The 19,597-nt window shown below is 41.4% G+C and overlaps 1 long non-coding RNA gene across 1 annotated transcript; it reads right to left on the reverse strand.

Annotated features, from left to right (window-relative positions):
- Window positions 1-348: 348 nt before the first annotated feature.
- LOC120041213 lies at window positions 349-6,522 on the reverse strand. Its single transcript, XR_005475858.1, has 3 exons — window positions 6,373-6,522; window positions 6,160-6,198; window positions 349-420 (listed from the first exon to the last, which is right to left on the reverse strand). It is a non-coding gene; the product is annotated as an uncharacterized LOC120041213 (long non-coding RNA).
- Window positions 6,523-19,597: the final 13,075 nt, after the last annotated feature.

A 19,597-nucleotide genomic window follows, 5' to 3' on the forward strand; every position in this document is an offset into this window, starting at 1 on the left:
TGTGTAAATAAAAATCAAAAACAAAGCTATGTATGAAGAATGTAATGCAGGTCAACTGTGTTATAAGTAGGCCAAAAAAGTGGTTCATACCGGTCTTAGGAAAAGCAATCGCATGTAAAAAATGTCTGGTCCCCAGTAAATAACCTTCTTCAAATCTGCCAACTGTAAGAATATAGTTGAATAGCCCTGATCTAGGTGAATACGCTAGGGGCTATAATAACTGGGGAGTTAGGCTGATAGACAATTTAAAGGGGGATCAACGATCGACTGTGGCCATCATTCAAGTTCTCTTACCGTGGGTTTGGGGCTGGAAGACACAGGCACGGTCTCCGCATCTTCTTTCAAGTTGGAATCTGATCCATCCGTGTCCATGCTGTTCTGAAAGGGTTGGGAGTTGTCATTCTGCAACGCGTCAATGAGCTGAAATCAGTCAAACAAGGCAAACAAAATAAACCTACGCGGCACAGAAATACTTAAATACTATTAGCTCCTTTAAAGTTGAGGTACAATCCAACAAAAATTACCATAAAACACGACAAGTAACCAAGCACGGACACACTAATAGCCAAAAACATTCACACAAATATTAAATACAACAATATTCCTAAAGAATAATGTGTGTGTAGATTGTGTGTGTTCGAGTGTGAGAGTGGACATGTTTAACTATACTTGTGGGGACCAGAAGTCCACGCAAGAATAGCAAACTGACAAACATTCGACCAACTGGGGACATTTGCAGGTCCCGACAAGGAATAAGGCTTTTTCTAGGGGGTTTAGGGTTACAATCAGCATTAGAATACAATGACTTACACAAACAATACAACTAAAGAATAATGTGGGTGTAGATTGTGTGTGTTAGTGTCACAGACTGTGTCTGCCATTTCACAGTCCCTAATGTGCCATGAGATGTTGTTTTATACATTTTTTGAAAGATCATTTTGCTTAATTTTTTATTTTCTTTTAATCCCAGCAGAAATAAATCTGATATTTAGCAACAAAATGAGCCCTTGCTCAGTATTATCCAATGGGAGAATCCGTTTTCCTATAGTCCTGCCCATTAAGTGCTGTCAATCAATATCAGTAACATACCAGTTACTGCCAATCAGAGCTGCTAACAGGGGTACAAGGGTCTGTCTGCCTGCCTATTGGCTCTTTCAACGCGGATAGACCACACTGCCTGAACATGCTTTGGCTAAACTCAGCTGTGACTGAAAGAAAATTGGACTCAGCTGTGACTTAAAGAACATTGGACTCAGCTGTGACTGAAAGAAAATTGGACTCAGCTGTGACTTAAAGAACATTGGACTCAGCTGTGACTTAAAGAACATTGGACTCAGCTGTGACTTAAAGAACATTGGACTCAGCTGTGACTTAAAGAACATTGGACTCAGCTGTGACTTAAAGAACATTGGACTCAGCTGTGACTGAAAGAACATTGGACTCAGCTGTGACTTAAAAAACATTGGACTCAGCTGTGACTTAAAAAACAATGGACTCAGCTGTGACTTAAAAAACAATGGACTCAGCTGTGACTTAAAGAACATTGGACTCAGCTGTGACTTAAAGAACATTGGACTCAGCTGTGACTTAAAGAACATTGGACTCAGCTGTGACTTAAAGAACATTGGACTCAGCTGTGACTTAAAGAACATTGGACTCAGCTGTGACTTAAAAAACAATGGACTCAGCTGTGACTATCATAAACTTGTTCCGATCAACATTTATCTTTCAACATGGCTCGTTTCGTAGTCTGCTGAGCATCATGATCTACTTTTACATAATGATGTAAGGTAGCTAAGTAAGGGTAGGCCTAATGCTCTCAAGAGAGTATGAGAGTTTAGGGAGGAGATAATTGCATTTCTCTGCAATTGCCGCCACAACAAACCCAACACATACTAGTGTAAATGCTTGATGAGGAGTTTGTAGCTGAGGTTTGTTTATTGAGTGGCATCAATCACTTGGACTTAATTTGGGACTACAGAGGAGGGATAAAACAGTTATTGACATGATTGACTGCTTTTCTTTTCTCCTCTGATATGAGTCCCCCCAAAACCTTTTCCCTACAGTGGGTAACTATAGAAGGCTGGGCTGGACAATGGAAAAGGTCAAGGAAGAAAAATGGCAAGCAAACGTTGGCTAAGCTGGGGAGGCAGGTAGCCCAGTGGTTAGAGTGTTGGACTAGTAACCGAAAGGTTGCAAGATTGAATCCCCGAGCTGACAAGGTAACAATCTGTCATTCTGCCCCTGAACAAGGCAATTAACCCACTGTTCCTAGGCTGTCATTGAAAATAAGAATTTGTTCTTAACTGACTTGACGAGTTAACTTCTCACGAGTCACCATCCCGGATCCGGGAGCACCCCCCACAGTAAAAAAGCTGACTAGCATAGCCTAGCATAGCGTCACAAGTAAATACAAGCATCTAAATATCATTAAATCACAAGTCCAAGACACCAGATGAAAGATACAGATCTTGTGAATCCAGTCATCATTTCTGATTTTTAAAATGTTTTACAGGGAAGACACAATATGTAAATCTATTAGCTAACCACGTTAGCAAAAGACACCACTATTTTTCTCCACCATTTTTTTCCTGCATGGGCAGCTATCACTAATTCGACTAAATAAAGATATATATAGCCACTAACCAAGAAACAACTTCATAAGATGACAGTCTGATAACATATTCATGTTTTTTTTAGAAAAATGTGCATATTTCAGGTATAAATCACAGTTCTACATTGCAGCTGCAATCTGAAATAGCGTTGGAAGCAGCCGGAATAATTACAGAGACCGACGTCAATTACCAAAAGAATCATCCTAAAACACTTCTGAAAAATACACAGCCTACAGCAATCGAAAGACACAGATCTTGTGAATCCAGACAATATTTCAGATTTTCTAAGTGTTTTACAGGGAAGACACAATATGTAAATCTATTAGCTAACCACGATAGCAAAACACAATCTTTTTTTCTCCAACATTTTTTCCTGCATCAGTATGCTATCACTAATTCGACTAAATAAAGATATATATAGCCACTAACCAAGAAACAACTTCATAAGATGACAGTCTGATAACATATTCATGGTATAGGATAGTTTTTTTTAGAAAAATGTGCATATTTCAGGTATAAATCACAGTTCTACATTGCAGCTGCAATCTGAAATAGCGTTGGAAGCAGCCGGAATAATTACAGAGACCGACGTCAATTACCAAAAGAATCATCCTAAAACACTTCTGAAAAATACACAGCCTACAGCAATCGATAGACACAGATCTTGTGAATTTACAGCGAAAACACAATAAATCGTTATATTAGCATACCACATGTGCAAACGTTACCCGAGCATTGATACAAGCCAAAGAGAGCGATAACGTAATCATCGCCAAAATGTATTAATTTTTTCACTAACCTTCTCAGAATTCTTCCGATGACAGTCCTGTAACATCATTTTACAACATACATATAGAGTTTGTTCGAAAATGTGCATATTTAGCCACAAAAAAACGTGGTTATAACATGACAATACTAGCAAAACTAGCCTGAAAATGTCGGGCTCCATTTTGGACAGTGATCTGGCGTAATGAATAACTAATCGTAAACTTGACTAAAAAATATAGGGTGGACAGCAATCGAAAGACAAATTAGTTCTTAATGCAATCGCTGATTTACATTTCTAAAATGATCCTTACTGTGCAATACAGGGTTCGCCAAGCGAAGCTATACCAAAAAAAAATTGTAGAATATGCGTAAATATGCGTATAACATTTTTCGACAGAACAACGATTTATCATCTTAAATATTTCTTACTGTGAGGTGATCTTCCATCAGAGTCTTGGGCAATGTATCCTTTCTTGGGTCTAATCTTCTTTTGGTCGAAAGATGTCCTCTTGTCCATCGAAATGCCCACTAACGTTCGACCGGGACCCCGAAACGTGCCCGGCGCTTCAAAGTGGATAACAAAGCAATGCCTCAAAATCGCACTAAACGGATATAAATTGCTATAAAACTATAAGCTATAAAATTAACTACCTTATGATGTTTTTAACACCTATAACGAGTAAAAACATGACCGGCGATATATAAGTGGCTAAACCAACGCTTGGAAAGAGATCCAGTCCGACGTCCATCTTGCGTCCGGCGCAGCAGGAAAAGAACGGTACATCCGGTCTTTCGCGTTTTATACAGGCCCTGATTGCGCAATCGACTCCATTCAAATTGTCACCTCTTACTGACATCTAGAGGAAGGCATGGGCAGTGTTTGTATCCTCATAGGATTTACAGGGACTTTAAAACTGACCTGGGACCAGAGGCCAAAATTTCTGAAATCTCACTCCATATCAGGAAAAGTGCTGTAGAATGAGTTCTGTTTCACTCAGAGACATAATTCAAACGGCTATAGAAACTAAAGAGTGTTTTCTATCCAATAATAACTATAATATGCATATTGTACGAGCAAGAATTGAGTATGAGGCAGTTTAATTTGGAGACGATAAATGCTAACGTTGAAACAGCACCCCCTATATTGGCAAAAGGTTTTAAATAAAAGTTTAAAAAGTTGTTTTAAATACAAATAAGCTGGAGCACTAGCGCCAGCGCATAGCAAATGAATGAAATCAAACACTCGCAAAGCCCGTTTTGACTGGAGTGAAGCTTGGAGATCAATTTCACCTAAATGGCACCAAAAAAAAATGTATCCCTTTTTATTTTACCACTACAATCTGTTCTTAGGACGAAACTGAAAAATAACAACCCGTGTAGAAAGTAAACAGCTGCACCTCGATGGTGCCAGGTGTGCTTATGTCTGCATAACGAGGAAGGAAGAAAAACATTGCTATTTCTGGCTAGCGGTCAATGATATACACATTGTAACTTTGCAACAAGATTTGATGATTTTAGTCTCCCCACAAAGGTGATGCAGGTTGCTAGGGACCCTTTCTATACTGATGCGGGGGGAGACGTGTCTGCAAAAGCTGACTTATTTTATTTAGTATATATTTTCTTAACTCTATTTCTTGAACTGCATTGTTGGTTAAGGGCTTGTAAGTCAGCACCTGTTTTATTCGGAGCATGTGACAAATAAAACTTGATGTTGATTCGCACGGGACTAGTACTTTCAGGAGACCAAAAAACATTAGGTTATTCTGGTTGGAATTAAAAATGACTGACATGGCAGATTTAGACAGGACAAAAATTACATATATGGTGTTTTGTGCTCGGGCACATAATTACATTACCCGACCTCCCCCCGTAAATCAACTTGTCGTCCTTAGCAGACACAAAAATACAAACATTAGGAGTTATTGTATTGTGCTAGTCAATTATTACATAGAACAATCATTTTTTGGAGACCCTGTCCTGCTATCAGCCTGTGATGTGTGTGTTGTAAAGTGCCTTGCTGATGGGCTCTGATGCTCTGCCACAGACCCTGTCCTGCTATCAGCCTGTGATGTGTGTGTTGTAAAGTGCCTTGCTGATGGGCACAACGGTAATAGGTAGTATACGGGGATATTGAAGCCGGTGGGTTACCGGTGTATCCCTGTGTACTACCTACTGCTGTTTTGCCTTTGAGCAAGGGACTTCCCCCCTAAGTGCTCTGCTCTGCCACAGCCCCTGTTCTGCTCCCAGACTGTGACCAACAGGCAGGACAGTCAGACATCTCTGCACTAAGAGACTGTTTTTGTAGAAACTGACAAACCCCTGGATGCTGAAACATAATCAACATTTTTAAAACACTGAAAAATCCCCTCAAATCAAAAAACGTGATCTAATGCATTGTATACATCTGGGGACCTACTGTATAAGAAAGCCCACAGGAAATGCCTGGTGTAGCGTTTAGTTTTGAACATCCTATTCTGGTCAGATGCAGGACTGAACTTTTCAGGAGAAGAGCAAATCCCTCATGAGTTGGGCTACTAAATGAGCCCACAAGAGCCTAACTACTGAGTTCTTATTGATAAGGTTTTTATTTCATATATTTGAATGTATTGTATATTTAGTTAACTTTTGATGTATGTAACAAGTGCACTGCATTCCAGTGCAATTGATGTTAGACTATAAATGTGTATTTGTGAAAGTGAAATAGTAAATAAATAAATAAAATAAAATGTGAAAAAATAAATCCTAATTTCATCTATGACTTTAGTAAAGTTCTTACCATAGGTTTTGGGCTGGACGACAATTCAGTTTTGATGACCTGAATTAAGTGAACCAAGACAACAATTAGACATCAATTACATCTTAGTAGTTAAGAGACACTGTCTGCATTACATCATATTGCATGACAGGGTAGTGAATTGCTCATCCTCCCGGCTCTTCCAAGATGGGTGGTAATTTCATCTAGCATCTTAAAAAAAAAAAAGTTCCTCACCTGTGTTCTCCATGGCCAGTCTGAATCACCGTAACTATAAGTCAACTCTTCGCCAGCTGCAATATCTCGAGTCGCGAAGAGGCACAAGTGTGGCTCATCGTTTGCTTGTATGGCCTTCATTTTGAGATTGAGTCTTTAGTGATCATCATTAACGAGTCTCCCGAGGGAGGAGTCTTCTTCAGATGCATCAATGCTGCATAGAAACATAACATGTCACAGTTTAATGAAGATATTGCAGCACAGGGTTTCTATTTCAGAAAAGGGGCAGAAAAGTCCCTAACGCCTTGTTTAACAAAGGAGTGCAGATGCTCTGATAGCGAACCAGTTGGTTTGAAGACTAATATTGTTCCTTACTGTTTAGGTCAGGGACAAGGTCAAATTAGGATCTGGGCCTTAGATAGGCCAACAGTGCATATTGTGCCACCAACCATTTAAATGTCTGTCTCCATTTTAATGTTGTTGCTTTTTTTAGATCTCAAAAGGCATTAATATGTTTATTTTGTTCTCATCAATCCTACTTACCACCATGTTCTTCCTTTCCATTGAACATCGAAAAGAAACACCTTTGCAGAATCATTGTACTGATCAGCTCGGACCTCGCCCTCCTGTTGTGTGAGCAGTTCACCTCGGTACTCCACAACAAAGTCTCCTTTGGATATGAATTCAGTGGCAAAAACTCCCCGTCCTTAGCAGACACAAAATACAAACATTAGGAGATATTGCATTGTGCTTGTCAATTATTACAGAGAATAATCACTGTCTGGAGGTCCACTCCGGTCACATGATCACCCCATTCAACTTGCCAAGCTTCTCCAAAAACAACTGTTCTCATAAAATGACCTCACACTGTCTAAAAGTGATCTCACACATATCACTGCCAATCAAAATGAGGTTCAGGTGTGCAGCAGGGGGTTTAGGGAGGGGGATGCGCTGCTCTGTCTTTCAAGAGGCTAGATTCAGTTGTCACTCTTACTTTGTCTTCTAAACCAATGATTGGTTTTCAAGGTGGGCCTTTTCAGGTGGAAGGAGATTTCAGATGGAGCATCGTGTGACTGTAGTGGACCTTTAAGAATCCTATGACCATAATACAAAGACATGGCTATTCCTTTAAACCTTTTTTCCTGGGTGACTGCGCCCATATATCCCAATTCACTGTTTCCCACTAACCTCTAAAATGTACATCTGATTCATCTAATTCATAGCTGTCATATTTAGGACTGTCAGAAATATATTCAATCTTCACCTTACCTTTAAAGATATTGATAAAACGCTGGTAAAGTACTGGTTTATCAATGTTTGATCTGATGTGATGCTCTGCATCCTCCATGGGCCGGAGTCGCCTGGAAGATCTCTCCGTCAGAGACTCAAATCCTTAATCTGTGGAATAAAGCAGACATTATAAACTGGGTAGTTTGGGTCCTGGATGTTGATTGGCTGAAACGGTGGTATATTTAAGAAATAAGGCACCTCGGGGGTTTGTGGTATATGGCCAATATACCAAGGTTAAGGGCTGTAACCAGGCAGGCACTCCGCGTTGCCTCTTACGTAAGAACAGTCCTCAACCTTTCCTTGTGCTTTACTGCTTAACTATACCAAGGCTGTCAGACAATCAACATTCATGGCTTAACCTACAATTTATAAGAGACATAATGTATGTTTGTTAGATGACTACAAAACAAGCACGTCAGAAGCAGTAAAAAATTCCATCTGTGACTTTCCCTCTTCCACTCTGCTATGAGATGCAAGGTGGGGTGCACAACACCTGGTTTCCAGCCAGCCAACTTTAGCTCGCTAAACTAACACCATCTAATGTTATCAAACTGCTACCGTCTCAAGTTCATCTATGGGGATCACGTGTCCCATTTAGCTGTCTATGCATGTTACTTATAACCACACTGAGAGAATTGACTGAAATAGCCATAAAATATCAGTCTCCTTATCAACAGTTATGTTAACTAATCAAGCTACCCGCCCAAATGTCAACAAAATTGGCTCACTAGTGCATTAGCTAGATAGTGAGCGAACATTAGCACTAGCAACAAACAAGCTAACTAGGCTAACATAGTTCATAAACCAATACAACGATTTATGGTGGTGGAATTGTACTACAGCATGAAAATAACTTTCCATATCATTTCAATTCTTGAAAATATGATATTGCTCACCTTTCTTTTAGGAACAGCGGGGAGCTGCAGATGGGCCGCCCGGTGTTAACGGACGAGCTTCTCCAGATGAAAGTGATTTTCCCTCTCTGGCTCTGCGCGGTAAAGTGGAGTGGGGGAGGGGAATCACAACGTGGGGACAGAGATAGTCATATAGGGGACGTGTCACCACAGTGGTGTGTGTGCATCTGTCAAGGCGCTGGAATCCTATACAATCGACATGACTGATGTTGATATTTCAGTTGTGTAGTAAATATTCTATAGACCTAAGAAATAGGCTAATACATTGCAAAATGAATGCATTTCCCTAGGCCTATAGGTCATAGGAAACTTCAAGACACCAAAATGTACATTTTAAGGATTCAGAAATTGTATTGATTGATCCAGAAACACATAGGAATAAGGTCAATAGGCCTTGGCTATTTTCTGACATAGGAAGGGCTGGCTTACCTGGGCTATTGCCCCTGGGCCCCGGAGAAATAAAAAAATATACAGTATGTAGTATATATTTATTTTTTACTGCAACCGCCAACCACAGGGGGATTCAGGAGCCCACTCTCAATGAGCGTAGAGGCCTGCTGCTGCGGACACTTTGTTATTTGTCAGATGGGGAGGAGAGGAGGTAGGGGGGCCACTTGTTTAATTAATTGATGAATAAAAATATATAAACTGCATAATAAATATATGTGACTAGTAAAATGTGTGATTCAGGAGCTGGGACCAAGCCCGTAGGGGGCCCAAGGGGCAAAACAAATACAAAATAAATACTTTTTACAAAAAAAAATATTTTTTTTAATCCAACCACAGGAGCCCGCTCTCAATGTTTAAAATACAACAGAGCATAATTTAGCCAAAGAGGATCAATAGTTTCTACAAAAATAACTATCAAAAAGACATACAGTACATGTACTGTATCTGCCAAAATAAAATAAACACCAACATAAAGTGTATTAAACGCATAGTTAAAATGAAATTAAATCAAATTGTATTTGTCAACTGCATCAAACACAACAGGTGTAGGCATTACCTTGAAATGCTTACTTACAAACCCTTACATACGTAAGCCTAGGAGTTGACGTCCCGATGGATAGGGATCAACCCGTAACGCTCATAGTCGACATTGTCACACTGAACCCTTTCACGATGACTAAGCTCACGTTTTCTGAAGATGTCTAATACGTAGGAGCTCCCTCTGTCTTCCAGAGCGGCTTCGGCAAGCTCCTTCTCGCAACGGAAAAGATGCTCTCTGGACCCGCTCGCTCGTAGTAGCTCTCGTCATCTCCCTGCACGGTCCTATCGGATAGCCCAAGGTGTCTGTACTATCAAGCGTTTGATGTCTGGTTCACGATACCAACGTGCTTTCCCGTATACTTACAAAGTGCGCAGCTTATGAGCCGAGCCTCCAGCATGGTCTGGATGCTGTTCAGAGCCTTATGTTGTCTGTGTAGCAACAGGCAGACCCTGAGCAACCTAAACCGAGGTGGTGGTTATTACCACTACTACCAGGACGACAGCGACGATGAGGACAGCGACGACGACAGTGATACCAAGGTTCAGGCACGTGTGGTTAAGCTCTCCAATCTCAAACGCAAAGCCATCGACGTGACCACAGACGTGATTGTTGCGGAAACCTTTCTAAGACGACACGGTGACGATTCAAGTTTACTAATGTACCACGACAGCTCCAAAGAGATGTATAGAGCTCTCGGTAAGCTCCCCGTAACGTCACACGGAGCTTTAGTTAAGAGTCCTTACAAGAAGCTTCGCAAGGGCGTGTGGGACACTCGAGACATTGTCGTTTAACCAACAAAATAAACATCTTAACAATGGACTCTGTCGGTCTCAGAGGTTGCTATTGACATCAACTCTATCTCTACTATAGCAAGCACACAGCCAGGTCGCCTGTTAGTCCTTATAATTTAATAATTAATTTAATGCAATCGCATGTAAAAAATGTCTGGTCCCCAGTAAATAACCTTTTTCAAATCTGCCAACTGTAACAATATAGTTGAATAGCCCTGATCTAGGTGAATACGCTAGGGGCTATAATAATTGGGGAGTTAGGCTGATAGACAATTCAATTTGCTTGGGACACTTCACACTCTTGAAAGGCATTTGCATATTCCACATCGGTTAGCATATCATCCGGAACTCTCTCGGTACCCCTGTAACACAAGGCGGAAACAAGTCACCCCTCTACCCAAAGGCAATAGATTACTATTCACTAATAACCCAATGTGTGTGATAGTTACACTTACGTGACACATGTCATGCTATCCAGGGCAGCAGCAACCTCATCTGATGTATCACACCCAGACATGGCTGTGATGCTATCCACGGCAGTCTGAAGCTCCTTTGAGGTAGCACATCCGGCCCTGTTTACGTGCTCTGTCGCAGAGACAACTTCGTCAGCCCTATCTTGATACCCAGGTGCATCTAATACAATTGCATGGTCAACTCTACATTCAGGCACATTGTGAGACATTTCACATGTTTCACCAATAGGTTGTTGGAACGATGGTTCAGTTGTAGACTGGGGCTTGGGTACAGCAGACACTACCTCCTTGGTCTGAGTCTCATCAGAGTCTGGCTCCTTGGTCTGAGTCTCATCAGAGTCTGGCTCCTTGGTCTGAGTCTCATCAGAGTCTGGCTCCTTGGTCTGAGTCTCATCAGTCTGGCTCCTTGGTCTGAGTCTCATCAGAGTCTGGCTCCTCGGTCTGTGTCTCAGCAGATTCTGGGGTCTGAGTCTCTGCAGACACAATCTCAGCAGACACTACATCATTGGCCTGAGTCTCATCAGAGTCTGGGGTCTGAGTCTCTGCAGACACAGTCTCAGCAGACACTACATCATTGGCCTGAGTCTCATCAGAGTCTGGGGTCTGAGTCTCTGCAGACACAGTCTCAGCAGACACTACATCATTGGCCTGAGTCTCATCAGAGTCTGGGGTCTGAGTCTCTGCAGACACAGTCTCAGCAGACACTACATCATTGGCCTGAGTCTCATCAGAGTCTGGCTCCTGGGTCTGCGTCTCAGCAGAGGTAGCCCCGGCTGGGGCCGACACAGGCTCTGTGTCATCTGTGGTGGGGGAATTAGGCACAGTGCATACCGTCCCAGAACAGGCAGCATCCTCTGTATACTGGTACTCTGGCTCAGCAGATACACATGGTTCAGTATCAGGGTCTTGTTGGACTCCAGCCACTCTGGTACTTTTTTGTTTGATAGGTACACTTTGTTTGACTGGAGAGGATACCCTTTCCGCAACATGTTTGGGTACAGAATTGTGACAGTCCTCCTTGTCATCATCGCTAGTGTGAACAGAGTCACTGGAGGAACTTGTGTTGCTTTCATCTCCGCTATCATCTCCGCTATCATCTGCACCAGGTTCTGTAGGTACTTTAGCCCTGATTCCACTGCTGGAGTCATCGCTTTCATCTCCGCTATCATCTCCGCTATCATCTGTACCGGGTTCTGTAGGTACTTTAGCCCCGATTCCACTGCTGGAGTCATCGCTTTCATCTCCGTTATCATCTCCGCTATCATCTGTACCGGGTTCTGTAGGTAGGTTAGCCTCCTCATTGGTATCCGTGACATGGTGTAGAACCGCTGATGTGCTATTGTCTACTTCTTCACTGTTGTTTGGTCTCCTGTTGAACATCCAGGCCCTCTTTCTGCAACCACTTTTAACGCTCGACTGAGAACCAGGCTGATTGTAGGACATGTCGACCGATCTCTTCTTAATATTGTCCACAGTCACAGGTTTCTGATGTGGGCCAGTGGACGGTCTATGTGATCTAGGCATGCTGTGGCTTTGTGAAGCAAACCTGTTTTCATATCTGCCAATCTTTGCTGATGTGACGCTGCTACCAAGACCACCATTGCGGCCGCTGCTACAGGAGACTTCGGGACACAACCTTTGAGCATTAAGGCCTGTATTGGGTTCTTTGCTTCGCCTACGGTTGACAGAACTATGGGTCATGTCTCTGCTGCCGCTGGTGGTGTGAGCTCGGCTGTGGTCCCTGGGAGACTGGGCCCTAACGCTGTCCCTTGGGGGGTGGTACCGACTGCTGCCCCTGGTGGGCTGGCGCCGGCTGCTGACATTGTCATGATGTCCGTGTCTCTCACCAGTCTTGCGTTGTGTTTTGGCAGGTTGTACTTCACAGGGATCCATTCCAGAGGTATACGGCGTTTCACCTTTGCTGTAGTAGGAGCATGACAAACGTTTTGTGGCCGTTTGTTGTACCGAGTTGGCGGTCCATCGTAACCCTTGGTCTTCGGTGACAGTCCTATGTCATGACTAACTTGTTGTAACCTGTTTTTGTCAGACCTACATCTTAAGTCAAAGGGTTGGGGGTGTCTAGGGTACACAGGTACATTGTGTGGAACCAGAAGGTCGTGTTGATATGTGTTGTGGTCCTCTGTGTCATACAGCCTGTCATTAGAGGCTCTTTCATGCCACCTTCTCTGCTGTATGTTGCACAAGGGAGAGGGTGTAGATTCCCTCAACTGTGTATATTCCTCAACTCTTAGGCCCATATTGTGATACTGGTAGTACCATTCGCCTCTGTTATTGTATGTTGAATAAACGTCATGTGACATTCTATCTTTTGTTTCTAATTCTTGTTGTTTTGTAAAGTACTTCACCTAGCACTGGACCATGTCCATGGTTCAGCTGCAAATATACACTGAATTTTCCACTGTCTGTGTAACTAATCTTATATATGTAGCTGAGGCTCCTCCTAAAAGCTTCAAGGCCATTTGAAATAATCACCACAAAGTGTCATCAGGTAGACTATATGTATCTTTCCTGTTTCACTGCTTAGGTGTCAACCTGAGGTGACCTAGTTTCAATGTCTCACTGTGGGTTGTGTATCCAACCACTGCTGTTTCTACGGGCTTCCGATACGTCCAACCACTGCTGTTTCTACGGCTTCCGATACGTCCAACCACTGCTGTTTCTACGGGCTTCCGATACGTCCAACCACTGCTGTTTCTACGGGCTTCCGATACGTCCAACCACTGCTGTTTCTACGGGCTTCCGATACGTCCAACCACTGCTGTTTCTACGGTCTTCCGATACGTCCAACCACTGCTGTTTCTACGGGCTTCCGATACGTCCAACCACTGCTGTTTCTACGGGTTTCCGATACGTCCAACCACTGCTGTTTCTACGGGTTTCCGATACGTCCAACCACTGCTGTTTCTACGGGCTTCCGATACGTCCAACCACTGCTGTTTCTACGGTCTTCCGATACGTCCAACCACTGCTGTTTCTACGGGCTTCCGATACGTCCAACCACTGCTGTTTCTACGGCTTCCGATACTTCCAACCACTGCTGTTTCTACGGGCTTCCGATACGTCCAACCACTGCTGTTTCTACGGGCTTCCGATACGTCCAACCACTGCTGTTTCTACGGTCTTCCGATACGTCCAACCACTGCTGTTTCTACGGGCTTCCGATACGTCCAACCACTGCTGTTTCTACGTGTTTCCGATACGTCCAACCACTGCTGTTTCTACGGGTTTCCGATACGTCCAACCACTGCTGTTTCTACGGGCTTCCGATACGTCCAACCACTGCTGTTTCTACGGTCTTCCGATACGTCCAACCACTGCTGTTTCTACAGGCTTCCGATACGTCCAACCACTGCTGTTTCTACGGCTTCCGATACTTCCAACCACTGCTGTTTCTACGGGCTTCCGATACGTCCAACCACTGCTGTTTCTACGGGCTTCCGATACGTCCAACCACTGCTGTTTCTACGGGCTTCCGATACGTACAGCTGTTATGTCAATGAAGCTTAGACTGTCCAAGTGTGAATGATTCACCCAGCTACTGCCGTGCCACCCAAACACGATCTGGTGTAAACAAGGTAACCTTATCTATCAGGAATGTTTGTTCATCCAGCACATTTTCGGTGTGAATAGATACAATAAAGGCTGCATGGGAAAGTGTCTAACCGTTAGACATTTAAATGATGGTAAGTGATAATGATGACTCTACAAATAAATGGTCACAGGTCTATTAAAACAGTATCAAGATATCAGGTAAGTGCAGCAATTACACCATAATCTATGCCACTGAGTAACTGAAACAACCAGGAATAACACCATAATGCTACTACTGCCACTGAGTAACTGAAACAACCAGGAATAACACCATAATCCTACTACTGCCACTGAGTAACTGAAACAACCAGGAATAACACCATAATCCTACTACTGCCACTGAGTAACTGAAACAACCAGGAATAACACCATAATCCCACTACTGCCACTGAGTAACTGAAACAACCAGGAATAACACCATAATCCTACTACTGCCACTGAGTAACTGAAACAACCAGGAATAACACCATAATCCTACTACTGCCACTGAGTAACTGAAACAACCAGGAATAACACCATAATCCTACTACTGCCACTGAGTAACTGAAACAACCAGGAATAACACCATAATCCTACTACTGCCACTGAGTAACTGAAACATCCAGGAATAACACCATAATCCCACTACTGCCACTGAGTAACTGAAACAACCAGGAATAACACCATAATCCTACTACTGTCACTGAGTAACTGAAACAACCAGGAATAACACCATAATCCTTCTACTGCCACTGAGTAACTGAAACAACCAGGAATAACACCATAATCCTACTACTGCCACTGAGTAACTGAAACAACCAGGAATAACACCATAATCCTACTACTGCCACTGAGTAACTGAAACAACCAGGAATAACACCATAATCCTACTACTGCCACTGAGTAACTGAAACAACCAGGAATAACATAATTTATTTGTTGGCAGGTAAAATATTTGGATGTTGTTACTGGTACGAAGTGTAATTACAAAAAGGCTGTACTTCACTATAATGAAAGTTGTACTCTACTTAGCCCGTTTGTGTGTGTGTGTGTAGAGACATGCACAGTATACATTGTTGTCACTCGGGTTTATTGACCAGTTTATCACAAAACAAAGCAGTGGTACATATCACCAAGCTATAGCTCAATAGAGACATTTTGCAATGGCACATTTATAGACCTAATACTGTTCAGTGTAGTAAACACAGTTTATCATTGACTACATATCCTAGGGACATTTATAGACCTAATACTGTTCAGTGTAGTAAACACAGTTTATCATTGACTACATATCCTAGGCACATTTATAGACCTAATACTGTTCAGTGTAGTAAACACAGTTCATCATTGACTACATATCCTAGGGACTGAGGCCGGCTATGTACGTTTTCAACTGGTCTGCCAGGCTGTTTTGGTTCATTTCCCTCAGTGTTTTGTAAATGGTATCCAGGTAACCGGTCATGTTGAACATGTTCCTTCAGCACTTTTGGTCGTTTGCGTTTTGCGTTTCTGATAAGCTCAGCCGTGCTGCTTGGTAGTTTCAATGTCCATATGAATCTTTTCAACTGTCCTCTGTCAAGGTCTCAAAGTATATTCAACACCTTCTCTGTCACCTTGATGTTTATTGATAACCTTGCCGCGTGTAGCGAAGGCCACAGGTTGTAGCTGACTTGAGGTGTGAGTACAGTCACTGTCTTTGACTCGCTTCACCAGGTCATTGCGACCGATTTTCTTGAGCAGGGTGTTCAACCCTGCCCGTGCTGCAGCTCCGTAATGCCATAACATCTGCTAACCCGGTTCTATCTGTCACATATTGCAGGTCCACTGATGCGGTGTCGATGCGTGATCTCTATCTCGCTCATAACAAACTTCATCTTCTCAATATCATCACGGGTTATATTGTCCCAAAAAATTGAGACTATTTCCTTAGGTGACAAAACATTACCATTACCTACTGAGGATGATCCAGGGTAATTTTCCCATGTTGCCATCAAGCTATTACTAGTAATACCTCCCTTACTTCTGGCAGTGTCAATCAGGGCCCGGCCCTTGTCATGAGTCCCTCCTATAGACTGGATACTGTCCAACTCTCCATTGTTTAGCATCCTTTGTGCAAAGAGAACATCTGCAATATGGTCCAACATCTTCATCTTGGCAGCATCTATGTAGCTGAGTCTTTTCTTGTAAAGGACATTCTTGGTATCGGCTATTCGGTATGTGACACAGGAACAGCTTGTTGAAATATACAACAGCACTTTGGCTCTGCTAGACCTCTGCTTATGACCAACTTTAGTGTTCTGTGTTTTAGAGAAACATCATGACCAACTTTAGTGTTTACTGTTTTAGAGAAACATCAAGACCAACTTTAGTCTTTACTGTTTTAGAGAAACATCATGGCCAACTTTAGTGTTCTGTGTTTTAGAGAAACATCATGACCAACTTTAGTCTTTACTGTTTTAGAGAAACATCATGACCAACTTTAGTGTTCTGTGTTTCAGAGAAACATCATGACCAACTTTAGTCTTCTGTGTTTTAGAGAAACATCATGACCAACTTTAGTCTTTACTGTTTTAGAGAAACATCATGACCAACTTTAGTGTTCTGTGTTTTAGAGAAACATCATGACCAACTTTAGTCTTTACTGTTTTAGAGAAACATCAGAACCAACTTTAGTGTTCTGTGTTTTAGAGAAACATCATGACCAACTTTAGTCTTTACTGTTTCAGAGAAACATCATGACCAACTTTAGTGTTCTGTGTTTTAGAGAAACATCATGACCAACTTTAGTGTTCTGTGTTTCAGATAAACATCATGACCAACTTTAGTCTTCTGTGTTTCAGAGAAACATCATGACCAACTTTAGTGTTCTGTGTTTTAGAGAAACATCATGACCAACTTTAGTCTTTACTGTTTTAGAGAAACATCATGACCAACTTTAGTGTTCTGTGTTTCAGAGAAACATCATGACCAACTTTAGTGTTCTGTGTTTTAGAGAAACATCATGACCAACTTTAGTGTTCTGTGTTTCAGAAAAACATCATGACCAACTTTAGTGTTCTGTGTTTTAGAGAAACATCATGACCAACTTTAGTCTTTACTGTTTTAGAGAAACATCACGACCAACTATAGTGTTCTGTGTTTCAGAGAAACATCATGACCAACTTTAGTGTTCTGTGTTTTAGAGAAACATCATGACCAACTTTAGTCTTTACTGTTTCAGAGAAACATCATGACCTACTTTAGTGTTCTGTGTTTTAGAGAAACATCATGACCAACTTTAGTCTTTACTGTTTTAGAGAAACATCATGACCAACTTTAGTCTTTACTGTTTTAGAGAAACATCATGACCAACTTTAGTGTTCTGTGTTTTAGAGAAACATCATGACCAACTTTAGTCTTTACTGTTTTAGAGAAACATCATGACCAACTTTAGTCTTTACTGTTTTAGAGAAACATCATGACCAACTTTAGTCTTTACTGTTTCAGAGAAACATCATGACCAACTTTAGTGTTCTGTGTTTCAGAGAAACATCATGACCAACTTTAGTCTTTACTGTTTTAGAGAAACATCATGACCAACTTTAGTCTTTACTGTTTTAGAGAAACATCATGACCAACTTTAGTCTTTACTGTTTCAGAGAAACATCATGACCAACTTTAGTGTTCTGTGTTTCAGAGAAACATCATGACCAACTTTAGTCTTTACTGTTTTAGAGAAACATCATGACCAACTTTAGTGTTCTGTGTTTCAGAGAAACATCATGACCTACTTTAGTGTTCTGTTTTTTAGAGAAACATCATGACCAACTTTAGTCTTTACTGTTTCAGAGAAACATCATGACCTACTTTAGTCTTTACTGTTTCAGAGAAACATCATGACCTACTTTAGTGTTCTGTGTTTTAGAGAAACATCATGACCAACTTTACTGTTCTGTGTTTCAGAGAAACATCATGACCAACTTTAGTGTTCTGCTTCCTTTCCTTCTTTCTCTGTTTCTGTCGTTTTCCAACAGCAGTAATGGTTCATGAATCACATGTCTCTATTCCACTAAGACCTCATTGAAACACAAAGCAAAAAATGGAATCAGGGCTGTGTGTGTCATTCTTATCGAAAGTCCCGTTAACACTCTCACAAAAGTCCCGTTAACTTCTTATGGCTGCAGGGCGGTGTCGGGCTCAATATGACAACAGCCCGTCCAAGTGCAGGGTGCGAAATTCAAAATATATTTTTTTGAAATATTTAACTTTCACACATTAACAAGTCCAATACAGCAAATGAAAGATACACATCTTGTGAATCCAGCCAACATGTCCGATTTTTTAAAATGTTTTACAGCGAAAACACCACGTATATTTATGTTAGCTCACCACCAAATACAAAAAAGCACAGACATTTTTCACAGCACAGGTAGCATGCACAAAACCAACCTAACTAACCAAGAACCAACCAAACTAACCAAGAAACAACTTCATCAGATGACAGTCTTATAACAAGTTATACAATAAATCTATGTTTTGTTCGAAAAATGTGCATATTTGAGGTATAAATCATAGTTTTACATTGCAGCTACAATCGGAAATAGCACCGAAGCAGCTAGAACAATTACAGAGACCAAATTGAAATACCTAAATACTCATCATAAAACATTTATGAAAAATACATGGTGTACAGCAAATTAGACAAACATCTTGTGAATCCAGCCAATATTTCCGATTCTTTAAGTGTTTTACAGCGAAAACACAATATAGCATTATATTAGCTTACTACAATAGCCAACCACACAACAGCATTGATTCGTTAGGCACGTTAGCGATAGCGAATAAACCAGCAAAAGATATACATTTTTTCACTAACCTTCTCAAACTTCATCAGATGACAGTCCTATAACATCATATTACACAATACATATATGGTTTGTTCGAAAATGTGCATATTTAGCGGCACAAATCGTGGTTATACATTGGGAAAACTTAGCATCTTTTTTCCAGAATCTCCGTATATGTTTCTGACACTCACCTATTCTAATCAAATAACTATTCATAAACGTTACTAAAAAATACATGTTGGACAGCAAATTAAAGATACATTAGTTCTTAATGCAATCGCCGTGTTAGAATTCTAAAAATAACTTCATTACGACATGCAGCTTACGTTATGGCGAGAGAGCGCCCAAAATCTGGGAGCAAACTAATAGT

Source organism: Salvelinus namaycush, unplaced genomic scaffold (assembly GCF_016432855.1).
Source record: "Salvelinus namaycush isolate Seneca unplaced genomic scaffold, SaNama_1.0 Scaffold416, whole genome shotgun sequence".
NCBI classification, from domain to species: domain Eukaryota; kingdom Metazoa; phylum Chordata; class Actinopteri; order Salmoniformes; family Salmonidae; genus Salvelinus; species Salvelinus namaycush.